Source organism: Pezoporus flaviventris, unplaced genomic scaffold (assembly GCF_033815535.1).
Source record: "Pezoporus flaviventris isolate CSIRO_AGI_PZ_B2104156 unplaced genomic scaffold, CSIRO_AGI_Pfla_v1 ptg000036l, whole genome shotgun sequence".
In the NCBI taxonomy this organism is placed as follows: domain Eukaryota; kingdom Metazoa; phylum Chordata; class Aves; order Psittaciformes; family Psittacidae; genus Pezoporus; species Pezoporus flaviventris.
Genome location: NW_026892584.1, coordinates 19,169,082 through 19,185,861, shown reverse-complemented (window position 1 = coordinate 19,185,861; position 16,780 = coordinate 19,169,082). Strand labels below are relative to the sequence as shown.

Genomic DNA, 16,780 nt, shown 5'->3' with positions numbered 1-16,780 from the left:
GCTGTCTCTAGAACATTTGAAGCATTAAGCAGAAAATTGTTAGTGAAGTAAAAGCATTTAAAACAGGGAAGACATCATAATATCTTGTTCACAGTACTGAAATCTTACAACAGGAGATGTCACAATGTATGGTGTCAGCCCTTGTGTTATGAAAGTATTCTGAAAAACCCTGCTAGAACCTTGCAACAGTTTATATTTCTTGAGCATCTACGAGGATAACAGAACGAGGATAACAGAAGATCTTTCATGCTACAGATTCACAGTGTATCAAGTCTACAGGACCCGCATATCCAGTAAACACCATAGAAACAAAACTACAATATAAGGGATATGTATTTATACACTAGATGTCTCAGCTTACACAGATGATTTAATTTGCACTGCAGCCCATACATGTATTTCCAGTGCTAAAATTTCATTGAAGATTTGACAAACCAAAAATAAAAAAACTTGTACTGCCGAGATGCTCACTTGTACCAGTTTATTTCCAATACAGCTCGACAGCAGCAAGTAGTCTATAAATGGGGTCTCAAGTGATGCCACATTCCTTCCCTTTTGGTTTTCATTCATACCACTTCAAGTTAAATGAAAGGTGAGTTTTAATAAGCTAACATAATAGTTTAGCAGCTGTCTTGCTCAGTTAGCATAACTGTAAATAATAAAGGGATTTCAGTGGACAATTAGAACCTCAGAGTATGCAATCTGTAACAGATAGAAATGCTAAGCTGTTATGTGAGAATTACTACTTATCATAAATGTAGCTGTCTCCAGGAATTAAGTATAATATAGATTTATATCACAGCTAATATAGAGTGAAGTCATTATAGTAGCAATTTATTATATCACTTTTTTTTTTTTTTTTAAGCTTCATTTACTTCAGGAAAGCAGAAAGAAATCATCTATGGCACCACAGAAACAAAAAGTCAGAACGCTTAGTGCCACTTTGAACTGTTCTATCCTATGAAAAAGTTTTAAACGGTATTGTAAGTTACGGAGAGGATATATCTCCTCTCCCAGAAAGCATAATGGAGGAAAAGAAACACTGAGCAAAACAGACTTAGCTGGACACAAGATTAACTTAAGCTGCTAATTAGCAAGAAAAAGCTATAATTATTTCTACTTAGAAAGAAACAAGTAACAGGATACCTATAGATATGCACTGAGTTGATTTTTTTTTTTTTTTAATTAAAGACCAAGAGCAATAATAGAAATTTTATGAAACTTTTCCTGCCAGTATTATTAAAACTTGCTAGATTAAAAACTGGCATAAATACAAAAATTGCAGGGAATTTCAAATGAAGAGATTTCAACCATTCACCCACAGGTATTTAGGCTAATGTTAACAGTTGCACCATATGAACATATGCATGTTTCTTGGAGAGGATAGCATCAATATGCAATCAGCCAAATCTTTGTTACGAATGCAGTTTGGTATCTGAGTGACTGCTGCCCTTTAACAGGTCAGGGTGCACAACAGATTCAGTGACCCCCTGACCTAACTGTGAAATAACCCACCATTATGTTCGGTCAATGTAAATAAGCATAACTGACAACGCGCTAATAGGCTGCCTCTGGTCAGCCATGTGCACTTCTGACCTTAATGAAGACGTAAATCAATTAATACTCCAGGCAATAAAGACCTCTGGCTGATTAAGTTAGATAGAAATAATCTTTCCTAACGGGATTAGAGATGTAAATTGGTGAATTTTTTATTTAATATATGATAATCCTTTCTTCCTAGGGCGCTCTTATTTTAGCTAATGATGGTAAAATTGCTTTTTGCAATGTGAAATCTTCTATTCAACTACCTAGCAGGAATAAAGTTTTAAAGGTACCATTTAGACAATAGTAATTGAATAGCTTTGAGTTCAGGCTAAGAACATAAACTGTATCTAATGTGGTTTAAATACACCACAGTCTTCAATATAAATCATGTTTCTCTCGACATGTTACAAATTTGTAGTGTAAAAATTTCATAAATGAGTTAAATGCACATAGTTTAGTTTGATATAGGCTCCTTTTTGAGAAAATGTGCATAGTTATCAGTAACTAAAACAAGAAGGACCTATTCTTAAATTAAAAAAAGTATTAACTTTGAGTAACAATAGTTGACACAAGAATCCATTTATAACTTAGTAAAATGATTGCATATCATACTCAAAACTCTAGAAATTCCCTTTGAATAAAATAATGTCTTTTCCAAGTTAGTTAGGTCAAAAAGGTAAAATTAACCAGTAGCATATTATCACTATCTTACTGAAATAGCTGTAACATTCCCACAATTCTCAGAGATTTATAACTCATTTTTCAAATGCTACGACTCCAGTTTGCTAATCCTCATTTTGGGATGGAGCTTTCTATATTCCAAAATCTATTTGATCACCTAAGCTACAAGATTACAAAACACATCTTTTTGCATTGTTTTTCATTTACCAAAGTATGATTTAAATTTTTCTCTCTGACCTTACATATTTGTGAGTTAAAAATTTATAGGACATTTTTTGTCAAGAATTGAAATAGAATACTGCAATTTCATAGATGCTAAACTAGTCTAATACCATTTTATCTGCAGTTTAGCAAAATTAAGATACATTTTTAAGATTGCAAAATTAAGATTTGTCCCACAAAGCCATATTTGACACTGAGTACAGTGTCATAACGCTATCAACACACCTGAAACTTTTGTGCATTTCCTAATTGTAAATTATACCAAAATGACGTATTGCATCATGTAGCATGCATACATTGAGCAGCACAAAAACTGCCAGTTGTTTAAAAAGTTGAGTAACTTGACAATGCACCTGAAGAAGCCACAATATTAATTGTAAATCAATTTAAAATGCTACATATGAATACCACCTATTTATACTCTACCCTGCCCAACTGTAAACACCTCTGCAATCTCTAAAAATCAATTCATATAGAGCCTTTAGACAGTGCTGGATTTACAGCAGACATTCTCATATAATACATTCTTGAAGGACCATAGTGCCTTGAATTTTAATATGCTACATACTCAGAGCTGAGAGGAACAATTAGGTCAGAAAGCTTAAGAGAATGTAAGATCAAATTCTCAGCTTGAAAATAACTTCTTAAAAGCTGCTCTATCTTATCATAGAAAACTGAAATATTTGAGTACATATTTTTGGTAATGTGTTGGTTATATTTAAATCTTGATCAATGCCAAATCAACTTTATTCTGCCCTACAAGTGATGCAAATAAACCCCACACACTTCTGATTTACAGCAGACAAAGATTTAGAAACTGAAATTTTGACAAAAAAAAACCACTCCACCCCAAAAGCTGTCATTCATATTCTAAGGGAGTATGAGACACAAAACAAAAATAAACCTAGCTTTTAAAGTCAGCAACTGTAGTTCTAAACATCTAGGAAAGGTTCCAACAAAGCAGGTGAACACAGCTTGCCATTTAATACATCTATGTGGGCATAACAGCCAGTCTGAAGTCTTCTCCAGGACTCCTGTTTGCTCCGTTTGGAATCCCCAATACACAGAGAGGAAATAAAGAAAATCGAAGTAAAACATTCTTTATTTACTGTGCATATTCTGTCCAATGTTCTGTACTGACATATAGGGTACTTATTCTTCCTTTATGGAAAATTACAGTAGATGGTTCAAAGACTTAATTGAAATAGAGGATAAATTGTTCTCCACATCCTACGGGATGTTTTTTTCCTGAACAGAAAAAGAGCAGCCTCCCTACTTAAAAATGAGCAAGATAAAAGGAGCATTAATCTTTGATGCATTTCTTCCTTGGGACAGTGGAATTCTAGTCTTCATGACTATTAATCTGTCACCTTTTACAAAGCCTACCATTTCCTCTCAAGCTTTTGAAAAAAAATCACAAATTCTTACACAACCGCATTAGCAAAATCTGCCAACTGTGAAAAACTGCTGAACGCTCAGCTTTATGAACATACCTTATCTAAAAGAGGAGTTAAAATCCAAACTGATTATCATTTACTCATGTCTTATTCATAGCACTTTGAACAAAGGTGACAAACAAAACAAATGAAAAAAAAAAATCCAACCTAAGATAAGTCCATTTATTAGTCTATTTGCTAACAATTGGGGTTGAGATGGGGAATGAGAGACTTAATCAAATCAATATTTACCAAGAAAAGCAAAGGCATATTCAGGGTCCAAAAAAAAAAAAAAATTGGAAAGGATCAGTATCTAAAAATGCAAAGTGAAGCACATGACTCAGTGTGGACATGGACTATTGAGCAATGGATACTGCATTTTTACACAACGGGTATTATGTCCACCACAGTTGACTGTATTTTTTAATTATTTATATACGCATAGGTAAGGGAGGATAATGGTTGTAATTCATCTGGATTCTTAGAATATCTGATATATATCTGATACAGCGTATTTTAAAATTATTTTTAACTCTCCTAATTATATATGCTGTTAACTAGCTGGTAGCCTGTAAGGAGAGTCATGAAAATGCCAGTGTACCTAAGTGGGGTCCTGAGGGATCATATCAGGCCTGATTTTGTTTAACATCTTCATTACATCAATGGAAGCAGGGATTAACAGCATGGTAATGAAAGCCACAGAGGTTATTAAATTAGAATGTGCACCAGTAGAAATAATAAAATTTGACACCGACAGGTTTGAAATAAAGGCAGAAAGTAAGAAAGTGAGACTTTATTTAGGAGAAATTAAAAGTCATGCCAGAACATATGGCAAAAATATTCTGGAATACAGATATTCTTATCAAAGGAGAAAACTTTACTGCAGAAGTGCTGAACAGTTTGTGTTAAATTATAACTGCTCTTTACTAGAAGCAAGCTCAGTATAGGGCAGAAAATACAGTCTCTGTTCTTATGAAAGTGCAGAACATATATAATAGAGGTTATAAGGTAATTGTATCCACACAAAGAAGATAAAGAAAATAGACTGAGTGATATGATATCCTTAAATATCTGTATGTGTTTATATTGCAGACACTGTCCCTACTTTTATCCTTAAACATACAATCTACTTAGAAAGAGATCTTGTAATATCCTTCCCACATTAAGTGAAGTTTCTACTGAGAATGTCCACTTACAGTAAATTAAATTATCAGTTAAATTATCACTGCAGTGATAAAGCAGTCCAAGAAGGCACTGCAGAAATTTCTAGGTCAAAATTTTTACTAACAATAAGGGTGCTACTGTTTAAGTTTGTACCACGGTTCTGGAATACAGCATCCAAAGAGAATTCAGATTGCACTCATAAATGCCTACAAAAAGTGAGTCAGGTTTTTTTCCATTCCTACCTATCTTCACAATCCTTACTCATACTGGCTGTCAAATAGGTTAATGTGATTGTAAACAGAGGAGGGACAGATAGGCAGAGAAATACTCTGTATTGAAGGATGAAAGCTGTTCATCACACGACAGTAATTCACAGTGTATGAAACATGTTAACACCGTGACATTCTATTCTTACAGAAAAGATTTCATTCCCAGCCACCACTTGGCTTAATATTTTTACTCAAAATATGAATGGCACTGGCTACTTAAGATACCAGTTTGTGAGACAGGAATGAAGCAGTTCCATAAAACCAAGAATCTGTTAACCAAAAACAATTAACTGCAATTAACAGTATTACTAAGATAAAAGTTCTCATTCTAGCCATATAGGGCGGTTTTGTACTTTACCGACCTTCTGCGTACACCCAGTCTTACATGGCTTTTACTTCCACCTATGGATATCTAAATAATAATCAACACTTTACTGTATGTTGAAGGTTATTTAGTACATAAATCCAATTTATAATACACAAACCCACCATTTCCCAGTGGAAATTAAAGGAGACTTATTTATGCAACTAGACGCACATGTACAGACTACGTAATAGTAATGCACCTAGAATATAACACACACAATATACAGTGTTTATCACAATCTTTTACCTATTTATTCATATTGCAGTGTTAATACTTCCTTGCATAACAATACTTTTATCCAGGGTCCCAACTTCCAATGCAAAAATGAAAGTCAAGTTCTGATTATACTTAATAGAAATCGAAACTTGCAACAAAGAGCCACAAATATACTTAGTGTTCTTGTCCAAACTAGTATCATATTGTCTTTTCTGCATCACCAATTAAACCAAAGAGATCGCCAAAGACAAAGAAATCATTTTGGGTATTTGGAACCCCATGGCATTAGCTGCAAAATCCTGTGAAATCCAGCAGTACAAGAAGAGTCCAAAGTTAAAACTTTGTGTTCTGAGTAGTAAGATATGACCCAATCTATATTTTCAAAGAATTTGTAATTTCACAATGACAATGCATTATAAATTCTCATATAATCCGAAATACAGTGTTCCTGAATTCCAATCCAAGAAAAAAAAAAAAAGAAGTATTAGGAAGTAACACCCTTTTTAAATACATGCAACTGCCTATTCTAAAATCTAAAGATTTCTAACAGAACAAAAAAAAAGTAATGGAAACTAAAGACAGCCAGCCACAATCTCAGAAGTACAGTAAATATGCTCATCCAAACACAATTTCACAACCTTTATTTGTCGTACCTTTAAACGCTGACCTTTTATGAGAACTGCAGTGCGGACAACATCCCTGTATAAAATATCATTAAATGCGCAGTCAGGCAGATTTTACTATGTACCTTTCAGAGCATAGATTTTTCTCTTATATTGGCAACACTTCATGACAAAAAGTGACCTATTGACCAAGTGGTAACTTCTATCATTTAAAACTTAAGTTTCTTTAACAAATTATATTTACATTCTGCGTTCTAATTGGACTGTAACTGTATTATATTCTATGTTGTAACACATATTCATTTGGGTATGGAATTAGAATCTAGCATTATACATTTTCCTATTTTCTGTGATTTTCTGAGGGCTTTTTTTCTTTTTTTTGCATAGCTTTTTTTTGTGTGTGGGGGGGGTTTTTTGGTTCATTGGGCTTTTTTTGCTATATGTTCACCTTATTCTTCTCTTACAGTACTTATTTTCATGAAAATTTCTAGGTGGTTTAAAATGCTAAAAGTTTGGAACTGGAAATTGCAGTATATTGATAGAATATTAGTAGCTGATAAATTATTAATAAAATACATATCTTGTGTTCTGCCAGCCAAGCTGCAATCATGTTTCTATCCATCTTATATCACAAAGTACCAGTGCTTGTAAACTTACCATATGCTAAGCCCTTTTTGTTTGCATTATTAATAAAGGTAGCTATTTTGGCTAGTAAAAACTAATTGCAGAGTCAAGCCCTCTGATATAAAAATGGGTAGAAAGCAAAGCTTTGAAACTAAAAGGGGGTAGATAAGAGGAAGGGAGGGGCAGCATGCAGTAAGGAATAATCCAGCAATTAGTTTAAGCAGCAGTGACATTGCTGAGATCCAGGTTTAAACCCTTGGTATTTTTCTTTTTCCTGGTAATAGCAGTGCTATTGCAGCAATGGGCAGTCCAGGAAGCACACCTCTCAGTGCCTTCTGATGGATCTGTTCTAATTTGTTTAAATAAACTCATGTTCTTGGATGAAGACTCTATTCTGTTTCTTGATGAATGTTTTCATTAGTATGCTAGAAGTTAATATAGGATGGAAAGATCCCTCTTGATGACAAAAAATATTGGTAAGGATCTGAAAAAGCTTTACAGTGAAAGATAAATGAAAATTGATACATTCCTATGAATTCTTTGATAATCCAATGCTATCCAAAAAGAAATGATCTACTGAAACTCCATATATTCCAAACTCCTGTGAGACAGCTATTGTTACCTTCCAGCTTTTTGAAATACTACGCATTTAGCAAGATGAAAGATACTTAACGTAGAATGTCTTACACTGCAGAACATTTAATCTGATGATCCTGTACAAGCACAATTTTTGTGAAGAATTTTGGCTACTTCAGAAGAAGTGAGATGATAAAATGGAGAACATGTGGGAAACGTAGATCTACTTAAATTTTTGAAAATTAGATAAAAATACTTACAAAAGCTTAATGGGATTGTGGGATGTGATCAAGAAGTTCTCTTTGAAGTATAACGGCTAAAACTCACTTAAGCACTGAAATGGTCAATCACACAGTGTCAATGGCACTGCTATCTGAAAATAATTTGAACTTTTTATTTGAATTTGATGAATAATGAATAAGGTACCTCTTCAAAAAAAGAAGCTGTATCAAAATCTACAAATTATGCCAAGAACAATTTAAACAACTTATTTTGCTTTTTGAGCTTAGGAATATCATAGGTGCTTCGCAGAAAATATGACCTTGTATGACAATATGAATGTCTATTACTTTGCTTGTTCAGCCCAACAGATGGAGCTTCTAATTATCAGCTAAACAGTGCACAGTATTTGAAAAGTATGCAAAAATTACAAGACTTCTAATGATGGAAACTGTCTCATATAAATTTTACATTCTGTTTATATATAAGATGGTAGTTGCATGACTTGACTGTTCATCTATCAGTTTTAAGTAATGTTCTAGGGTTTTGTGAAAAGATTGGGTTTTATTGCTAAAAAAGTTTGGCCTAAATTCAGCCAGCATAAATTATTTGCTATGAAGTCCAGGGAAGTATAGCTAACACGCACTATCTTTCAACATGTAATTCTAGAGTTTGCATTTGACATTTTAACTGTTCACAGCATTTAACTGCAAAACGCACAGTTTCTGCCATTCAGTCCTGAAGGAGTTAAATCTTATAGCTCTTCAAAAAACAATTACATGTTTCTGCAGAAAAATATCACATGCTGGTAGTGAATAAATAAATGCTCAAACCAAAGAGAAATGAACTATTTCTGTGATGTATGTTTTGAACTTCTAATAGCTAGTCTGATTCTTCAGAATAATAGCTAAAATCAGAAATGGCACTAATGAGGAGAAAAGAAGGGTATGAAAGATAATACATGTAATATAAAGAAAGGTGGAGAAACAAAGTAATTGCAACTTTTTATTTGTTGTTTGTAATGCTAAAATTTATGTACATCCTGACCTTGTAAGGTGATATAATGCTTTGATTTTTTTGTAAAATTTAGTAGAAGCAGAAATTGCACCTTGCAGGACTAAGCTCTGGATGCAAAACAAGATAATGGTGAAATCCAAATTAAATAAGCCCTTCAAAACACCATCAGGGAACAATAAGTCAGCTCAACACCTTCCCAACACAGGAAAATTAGAGTTAACCACTGTATCTAATTCTATTTTTTTAAGGAGGAATAAATCTGCTATAGGGAGCTGGTTTGATAGACCTTTGAAGGTCTTCAAAACTCTCACTAATATGTTATTCTCTAAAAAATATTCCCATAATTCTGCAGTCTCCCATCATTCCTTGCCTCGAGATTCATCTGTCAACTTTGATGCATCTTTTAAAGTACCCCTCCAAGCCTAAAAACCATGACTACAGACCACAGAAGAGAACTCTTTGCTTTGAAACTATCTGATCAATCAGAAGATCATTTACCTGCAAGCATTATTTGGTGAAGCTAAAGCGGCACATCAACCAGCAGCATCTGAAGGCTGAGGCAGCAAAACGTCAACAACAAATTGTCATTGGCATTCCATTTATGAACCTTCAAACAGCATCAGATCTTTTCCATGGGAAACCAGATCAGGTCAGACTGGAGCTGAATATTTCTTAACAAGCTAACCATCAAAAGAACTTACGTTTTGAATAAAAAGGCTATCATTTGTTGATTTGAATATCAAAGGGATCCACTGCAAACTCTCAGTCTAGAAAAACCTCCCTAAGCTACACCAGACAGGTGTTTAATAATCTATTATTAAGGCACTATTTTAGGCTACTCAGAATCATAAAAAATAGCTGTAACTGTGAAGCTGCAAATGGGACTGCACAAAGAAATGAATGCTATTAACATACTATTAACAATTCAAAAGAATGAGTTGACATACCAATCAAACTTGTTAATTGACTGTCAATGGCCTGTCCCTGAATATACAACATGACTGCATTATATACTTCAAATGCTGACAGGAAGACAGTTTCATTTGCATTAACTTCATAAACTGATCAACAACCAAACTGCCACATACATTTATAATGGGAAGCTGAATCATTTCAATATTCATGCAGCTCTGTAATTGTAAATTAGGTGCTGGCAAACAATACAATACTGTACATACTCTAAAATACCCTAAATTTCTCTGACCTACTTTCTTTTTTATTTTAAAAGAGCAGTGGAGAAAAGTTGTCTCTTACAGAGATGATTATTACTTTAATTTATGGTGCATGCCTGAGGCAAAATTTGTTTGCAACTGAGTTTGCAACCATAGTTTATAACTCTACTCTAGATGCATAACTGGTCTGCGATATATGAGGCATGCAAGGTGATGTAAAATTTTTCTAGCTTTAGTTCTGTGAAGTGTAAATACCATTAAAATACAGAGTAAATCTGTAAAAAAAAAAGTGAATGAAAATCTGTACTATTTCCCTGCTATGACACAAAGCAGATGTCAGCCCTGAAACCACTGAAACTTTCTAATTAGACATTGAAACATGTAATTTGAAGTGGAAAGTATTGTTCTTGCACATCCTTCCCTAGGGTCCTAGAATTTACTGCCCTCAGAAGTCCATCTATATAAAGTATCTTTTCTAAAAATATATCTCATAATTATACCTGTTCAGTTTCATTGGGATCGACAGTGATAGCAGGTGAAATGGCTGTGATAGTGCTGCCATTTTAGCCAAGTGGTTAGACATACTCTGAGCAAAGTCACAAATCACAGGAGCTGAGAGCAGAATTGCTTGTGGTTCTTCCATATTTCTGCAAGTATTTACCAATCCAGCAGAAATGAGTAAGGGCTGTAAATAGAAGGAAAATGACAGAAAGAATTCCTAATAAAAGACCCAGGTCAACATTCTTCACTTTTCCCATTTAGGATCTCCTCCTACAACACTTACTGTCTGGCACATCTACTTACTGAAAATTACAGTTCTAGCAAAGCTAACAGAGAAGCCTTGAAATGTCATTAATGACTCAGCCTATTAGTATCTATTTGTATGCTTTAACCATGTAGGGTAGATGTGAGAAAAGAAATTTCATTTGTTCATGAATCATGAACATACAAATATGCTATAGGCATATTTATCACTGTTTATATAGAAGCAATAGTATCTCAGTCACTTTGAGAATAGGAAAAATGAAGCTAAGCAGAAATGTCGCAAATGAGGATTAAGCAATGAGAGTCTGGAAATGTTCTACTGAAGGCTAAATAGTAATTGATCAGAAATTCTGAAATTGTCAGGTCCATCATATTCCCTCTCTATCTGTATTACGTGGAGGAAGTATAAGCAAGTTTTAAACATCTCAACTGTAAATGCACGCTGTCTTCTTTCCCCCTCTTTTATTATTACTACTTTCATCCTTTCAATCCAGCAGTCACTTCCCTGGCTTTAAAATTATTGCAAGAAGAGCCTAGCACTACATACCGGCATAACCATATAGGTATCACATAAATGTCCAATAAATCTGCAGTCATGACAATCTTCTCTTGCATTTCCTTTCAGATAAAGAATATCAGAGGACAATTTTTCTGCTATATATGTGAGCTGCTATGTTTTAGACTTTATTATTTGCAGTATAGATGTAAGATTGAAGAGCAAAAAATATTCACATTTATTGTTTTAGCAACTGCAATTGAAGAGTAGAAAGACTAACAAATGGAAACATAAAACCTTTAGGAAAGCCAACTACAGTGGAGCCACTGGGGTGATGGTAGTCCCAAATCACCCTAACTGGTAATCATGAAACATTACTTATACTACAGACTAGACATTAGCTTTGATATCTTCCCCGAAGTATAAGCTGAGTAACTGTCATACCGAACAACATCATATGATGGGTGCTGCTAAGTTCTTACACTGACAAAACAGGGATCATTAAAGCTTCAACATTCTTTCAGGTAATCAATGTAATGCAAGCAGTATGTGATTAAAAGCATTTAAGACATGAAAAGCATTTAAGACATGAAAAGCATCAAGGTAAAGAACAGCTCATTACTCAAAGGATGTAGTATCTATAAAACCAGCCATCTTTAAAGGAGCTGGTCATTTACTACTGCTGCTAATAGTAACACACAGCTACAGTGAATTCAGTAATTCATGCTCCAAGATTTATAAACTTTGATTGTAGAACAGATATATATATACAGGTGAAATATATGCACACATACATACTACTTTAACAGAAATGATGTGAAGTATGCTCACGTTTCTAAAGGGCACGATTAATGTTAAAAATATACAGTCTGTCTGCACTGTTTCAAAATTTACGTTTGAAATAGTCACATTCTAATTTACACAAATACACATTTTCAATGAAATTTTCACTATCATAGCTGAAATACATATGACTCTTAATAGCCTGTGGCCAGCATAGATTTTATATGATGGGAATAAACACTCCCATCCTTGGGAATAATGAAACTTTCTACTGTGCAGATAAAGTTCCACCCATGTGGGAAATGGAGCTTTCCTGGAGATCTGCATGAGATCTAATGAGAACTAATTTAGACAAAAAACTTGATTATCACAGAACTCACAATCATTATTTTTTAATTGGAAGATAGGCTTCTCAAACCTCAATGTCTTTAGAAAGCTCACAAAACATTAGGGACAGTTTATAAAACAAAAAGGATTAAGTCAAACACTTCCAAACAGCCCAGAGCTGCACATATACCCCAAACAGCCCAGAGCTGCACATATACCATTTGTTTTGAATTAGAATGGTGAATACAATAAATGTTTTTGCTGAATGCACTACTGTCAGTTGCTCAGTGATTAATGGTGAGATCAGGATTGTATTATACTATACTGCAGAGGTAGAAGAGTTCAAGCAACTAATCCCATTCCAAGCTCATAACTGAACAATGAGCGGCTTAACACAAACCTATCTGCATTTGCTATTTTTATAAGGAAAAATTGAGATGAACAAAAAAACCCCGAACCCATTGCAACTTACTGAGAAAATATTCAGGGGATTAGATGCCTTGCAAAAATATTTTAGCTTGCATTACAGTCCTGTTTCCATTCCCACAGAAGAAATATCATTGTGAGATCTGCTTTAGTCTGAATCACTACTATGATTCCTAAAAATACATTAAATAAAAATTTAAATTAAGTGATTCATCCAGCTGGATTGAAAAGAAGAAAATATTAATGGGGTAAGGTATTCCACATTCCTGAGCATTTGTGCAATATCAGTTTTTATTTTGTGTGGCAAAGTACAACAGTATTAGCATTGGCTTATAGTTACTTCTTGCATATAGGTGCCAAGGAGAATGCAAGAGTAAAAGGAAGCAATTCCATAAATCTAGAATATGCCTTGTATTAAGCATATAGTTTTAACATTAGTCTAATTATTGAGAAACTAGAGGAGCAGCATAACAAGGAAGCTAATTCATCATTCTAATTTTAGTTTTAGTATTACCATACAGGAAGATATATAAATAAATACATAATATTCATGTATTAGAGATTAAAATTTAAGCACTGATTGGGAAATATCAAAAATCAGGATACATATGGAAACATCATGTATATTTGATTGTAAGTGAAATATATCTATGTTATAAATGTATATTTATATTTAAGAACCTGAACATATTTGCAGGATGTTCAGTTATGAGAAACACACTAAACCCATCAACATTAACAGACTCTGCAATGCCTTATTCATTAACTCTGTTGTTAGAATAATTTTTTGCTTTTCAAGAAAGCTGATGCTTTCTTGATATTGCTTTCCAATTGCTATACTTAACCTTAGTATCCTCTTCCTGAGAGGAGCTACAAAAAGGCAGCTCTGAAGTTTCTACCTGCAGCCACCTCTTATTTACATTATATGAATCTGTAACACTTCCTGCTGAAAACTGATACTCACTGCAAGAGTAAAGCGGGTTTTTTAAATTTTTCTGAAATTTGCTCAAGAATTATGGGAAGTGAGCAAACAATCTATTGCAGCCCAGGATTTATTTTTTTTCCTCTTAATTTCTCAGGGATTTTAAAGGATAAATTTGAGATAATGAATGTTTTGTAACCACAGAAAACTCACCATATACTTGGTCTTTACCTAATATCTGCATTTATAGAATTCAAATTTATTGCTATCTTTTCAGAATTTAGGAAAAAAATAACCTTGCAGCTTTGTCACTGCTACAAAGAAGAAAGCTGGAGCTTCATACAATGTGAGCCACAGACAGACTTGACTGAGATTCTTCAGGCACCTCTGCGAACACAGAATAAGATCTGACAGAATCCTTCAAATGAGGGAAAGGCCCAGAAAGAAAACATCTGGTGAATGTTTAGTAAGCTATCCATTTAAGGGATATTCACATCCTTAACATCCCATTAGTGGAACACTGCTGCTACTGTTTCCAGAGCACTCAGACCCAAATAAGCATGCCTTACTATAGATTTCTCTTTTTTAATTTTATGCTCTTCATCTAAAGGCTGAGATCAATCTAGTAACTCCAGAAATTATATACATTTGATAACTTCTGTCAAAGTCCAATTTAGCATGACTAAAATTCACTTTTCTACCACGGAAATCATAACAAAGTTAAACCATCAGGAAACAAAATCAAGTGTGTCTCCTCTGTTTGTTACAAAACAGTTGTAACATTTTTTAAGCCACGTTAGCTGCATGATCCCAACATGACAAAAAGTAGATCAAACATTTTTCAGAAATACAGTTGCAGTTAGTGCCAATATATTATTTACTCCACTCATTCTGGCCTTCAGAGGAATCCCATCTTGTTCAATTGTCATTATTATAATTACTCTCCTTCCACAGAGGCAGAGAACTGGCATATATGCAGAGAAGTAAACAGAAGCCTCTTCTGCTGGTGGATTAGTCTCAACATTGCCAATCTTTTCTATTGGGTATTTGACCTCGACAGGAGCAGTTCTCAGGTTGTTCCTTAATGAGAGTAAGATCTTATCAACAATTTAGGGCTTTTAATGCCCAATTTTCCAAAGCAGAAATGTCATTTCAATTTCTTCCTTCAATATATTAATGACTTTTATTGCCATGAAGTTAGAATGTTGTAGAAGTCTAGCATGTAACAGATTTCAAAGTCACATTGATCTGCTGTATAAGCTCTGATCAACCTTAGACTGCTAAGACAGTGAAGAGGGCTTCTTTCTTCTCTACAGACTAAGAGGGTTTCTTTTTACCATAGAGGCATTGGGTTTGTCTGTCCTGACTGGTAAGAGATGTATGAACCTAAAGATGATAATTACCTCTAGATACATAAAATGCATACCTTAGATAGCAACAGAATTAGTCTGTTGTCTTTCCTCCACAAAAAAACCAAGTATGTCATATAATTTAAAATTCAACCAAGTCAAACTCTCACTGTTACAAAGTAAAACTACAGTATAACTGTATAGTTTTTAATTTTTTTTTTTTTTTTAAGTTAAGAATACAGTTGTTTAAAAGTTTACTGCATCTCTGTCAGGAATACAATACCAATCATGCAACAACAAAAGTTTATGGATGTGCTATGTAATCATTTAGTTTCCAGAACCATTCCACAGTGCTCAGAATTCGTTTTAGTTTTGAACCATTTTGTTTTGTTACCATGTCTTAATTCATGCTGTATTTTTAAATTCAAAAGCCTACCTTACCAGACCAAGAGTAGTAGCCACTAATTCAAAAACTATGATTTCCTGTAAGTTAAAAGTAATACAATAAAGTGTCTAGGTTACTCTTTCAGCTCCAATGTCTCAGAAATTTTGCCTTAGACTTCTAAAGCCTTTTTCTTTATATGCTGAACAGAACTCTTTGAAGTCTTACAGACACCCTTACTGATGCTCTCAATGACAACTGAGAATTTTGAGCTGGAATTCCACAGGCAAAGTGGCTCATAGTCCATCTTGAGACACAGAAGAAACAAGTCTGTCCCTCTGCAATATGTGTGTTTGTGCACATACATACATATATGGGTACAGAAATAAAAATAAACATAAGTGTACTATTAACTATTTTATTAATTTATTATTATTTATAGATTATGTGCATTTTGGTTGCAGAATGAAGTAATTTATTAAAAAATTAAGACTATAGAGACAACAGGGAGACTTTCAAGTGCTTCAGTGATGTGCACAGAATAAAATTATGAGAGGATGCTCCAGCTTGATAAGTCAAAATATGATAACACCCCATGATTCCATGATAACTAGGTAATAAAGATCAAAAATAATAATAAAGAGGGAAAGTAGGAAGAAAATACAAATCTAGAAATTATGTGAAAAATTCAAGGATGCTGAATAGTCAAATGACATTGGTGGGGCTTACAGCAATGCAGTGACAGCTTAACGGAGCAGTGAGTTTAAAGTGAGCATTGTAAGAAAAGTAAGTCACGACAAAATGTGGTACTAACAGCAACAGACTTTTGTCTATGGGAGATACATACTACACACCAGCAAAACAATTTCATAACACTGCAGTTTGGAAGTTACCTCCAAGCTCAGATACAGAATTACACTTTTAGAGGAGTCAGACTACAAATGTGTAAATTAAAATTCTCTATTAATTTTGTCACTTAAAACTCAAATGCAAGCTATTCCCACAAATCAGTTTGCACAACTCTGATCTGATCACAACCTCCCATATATTCATTAGTAGAACTGACTCTTTATTTACATAATCATATCTGCATTTTATGTGGGAGTCCTGTTTCATGCAGCAAGCAGATGTTTACAGATTACAGAGTTGGTTTCTTTGCGTTCTAAAACTGCTGTACAGCTAAATCTATGTTTTCTTCT

The 16,780-nt window shown here is 33.9% G+C and overlaps 1 protein-coding gene across 2 annotated transcripts in view; it reads right to left on the bottom strand.

The window, feature by feature from the left end:
- Positions 1-16,780, bottom strand: part of DPH6 (diphthamine biosynthesis 6) — a 210,476-nt gene that overhangs the window by 68,473 nt on the left and 125,223 nt on the right. The window lies entirely within an intron of this gene.